Raw genomic sequence first — 3,039 nt, 5'->3', positions numbered from 1 at the left:
ACCCAATCGTGAGTTCACTCTCCAGAAATGTATGCCTTCCACCAGGGCCGTCTTTATACTGAAGGGAGAAAACGCTGCTCCAGGTGTGTGATGGTGGCTTGGAGGTGGAATATCCCACGGAGTGCTAGCCCCGGCCCGCCTCCGTGGAAAACTTGTAGGAAAAGAAACGGCCGCACATCCAGGAATTCCAATTGCCTTTAATTTCCAAAGTGCTGACAAAGTGATGACACCAAAGACAACAACATAGGGTCACGTAGACGCGTTTCACACATATATCTTTAACGCAGGGCAAAAGGGGGCAGCTGCCCCGGGCCCAGTTATTATTGTGAGGCCCAAAGCAGCTGCCCCTTGAGCACGCACTGCCCGCAAATAGTTGATAAGTGGATTCGGGAGGGCCCAAAAAAATTTTTTGTCCAGGGTCCAATCAATATTAAAGATGGCCCTTACAGGGCGGTCTTTAACGCAGAGCAAACGGGGCAGCTGCCCAGGGCCCAGTCATTATTGTGAGGCCCAAAGCAGCTGCCCCTTGAGCACGCACTTACCGCAAATAGTTGATAAGTGGATTTGAGAGGGCCCAAAAAATGTTTTTCCCAAGGTCCAATCAATATTAAGATGGCCCTGCCTTCCACTCTCGTGGATGAGGCAAACACGCTAAATAACACTGCTCAGGTCAGCTAGGGATCTCATGGAGTCATATTATCACCCTCCGACACATCCCGGTCAAGCCGTTGTAATGCAAAAAATAAAAGCCTCCCATAGTGTAATGACGTTTTGGACTAATCGTATTTATTAAAAGGATAATAGTAATACACTCACAATGTAAATAAGTAAAGATGTTCACTGAAAAATCAAAGATCCAAGACCGGAGTGTCTCCGACATCGCTCACTCTCTCCGCCCTGGTGAGTTCGTCAGCCTGGGGACACTCATCGGTCTACTCTCGTTACTTCCAGGTGTCGTACATATACAGTATATATATATTTAGTCATTGTTAAGTAGCAGCAGATTTTTTTTATCAGGTTTTAATTCTTGTACGCGGGGATATATTTATGAGTTGTAATTACACATCTTGTAAATATATATTTTACAATAGTTTTTTTTCACTTTTTATGGGCATGTTACTATGTAATTAATTTAGATTGGAACCTCAACTCATAAAGGCAACATGGCTCTGGCACATAGGCATTACAGCCAACCACAATGCATGGTAACACACCACTGTCTGTGTGTTGTTGGGTATGAAGTCAGGACAATGTCTGTTTGGTGTATTGGAAGCCAAACCCTTTGTATGAGCTGCCAGTTCACCATGACATAGCGAAAAATTGGACACATAGTATTATTTTTGACACAGCGCAGAGAAATGTATTATAATGTCTTAAATGCGTATCCTAAAATGGATACATAAATACCTTTAAATATTTTCCATTAACCACTTGCCGACCAGCCGCCGTAGTTATACTGTGGCGGGTCGGCTGTGTCCCGTGAAACGACGTACCTGTACGTCGCTTTGCAGGACCACTAGAGGGGGCGCCCGCACGTGCCAATTGGCTGCAGGGGGGGCCAATCAGCAGGTCCAGCGGCCGCAATTTCTGCCGGGTACCCGCGATCGCTCCCCAAGGAGACAGAACAGCGTTCTGCTGTTGTAAACGCAGCAGACCATTGTTCTTTCAGTAATGGACACAGGTATCCTGTGTTTCTCTTATTTAGGAACACAGGTCTCTGTGTTCATTCAGCAAGCCCATCCCTCACACAGTTAGAAAGCACCCCCTAGGGACACATTTAACCCTTTGATCAGTGTAAAGGGAGATGATCTGAAGTATTGATAGCAACAAACCTCCATCCCTGATCATATCTATAGCAAAAGGGGGGGGTAGTGGGACTTTGAATGAGGTAGGTTGCCAAAAAAAACAAAACAAAAAAAAAACCTAGCATATAATTCCAAAAACTTGATTTAACCCCTTGATCGCCCCTGGTGTAAACCCCTTCCCTGCCAATGTCATTAATACAGTAAGGCCCCTTTCACACTAACGATCCGATCAGATCCGCCTGTCAGTCTGTCAGGCGGATCTGATCGGATGCCCCATACATCCCTATGGGGCAGCGGATGTCAGCGGAGACATGTCTGCTGACATCCGCTGCCATCCGATCCGATCCGTCCGTCAAATCCGGATGGATGGAAACCCTATTTTCCATCTGTCTGGCGGATCAGATCGGATGAGAACGGACAGGCAGTCTGTTCTCATTCGATTCCCCCATAGAGGACAGTTGGGATCTGACAGCTACGTCTCCACACACAGAGCGGAGACGGAACTGTCACCCGCCTGCTCAGCGGGGATCGGCGGATCGATACCCCACTGAGCAGAACAGAGTCTGCCGACGGAACGGACAGTGTGAAAGGGGCCTAACAGTGGATATTTTTAGAACTGATTACTGTAGTAATGTCACTGGTCCTCCTAAAAGTTTCAAAAAAGTCAATTAGGGGTCCGATCTGTCCACCGCAATGTCGCAGTCCCACTAATCGGCGCCATTACTAATAAAAAAAATAAATATGACATAAATCTTTACCCTAGTTTGTAGACACGATAACTTTGACGCAAACCAATTAATATACACTTATTGGGATTTTTTTTTTTTTACCAAAAATATGTAGCAGAATACATATTAGCCTAAAATGATGAAAAAATTAGATTTTTCAAATTCTTTTTATTGGGAATGTTTTATAAAAAAACGTAAAAAAAAAAAAGCAAAAAATATTGTTTTAATTTTATTCTATTCTTTTTATAATCAATTTTTTCTTTTCTAGTCTATTCTTTTTTTTTCTATTGTATTATTTTCTATTATTTTCTATTCTATTCTATTCTAATGCAAATTTGTTCTATTTGAAATTCATATTTCAGATGAGGGTTATATTCTTTCTATTTTATTCTATTCTCTTCTTTTTTATTCCATTCTTTTCCTTTATTTTCTATTCTATTTTATTCTGTTCTTTTATTTTCTATTCTATTTTGTTCTGTTCCGGATGCTTTTCTGCATGTGCGTTT

The sequence above is a fragment of the Pelophylax lessonae genome, assembly GCF_965119305.1.
Source record: "Pelophylax lessonae genome assembly, chromosome: 8".
Taxonomy (NCBI): Eukaryota; Metazoa; Chordata; class Amphibia; order Anura; family Ranidae; genus Pelophylax; species Pelophylax lessonae.
This window is presented reverse-complemented; position numbering follows the sequence as displayed.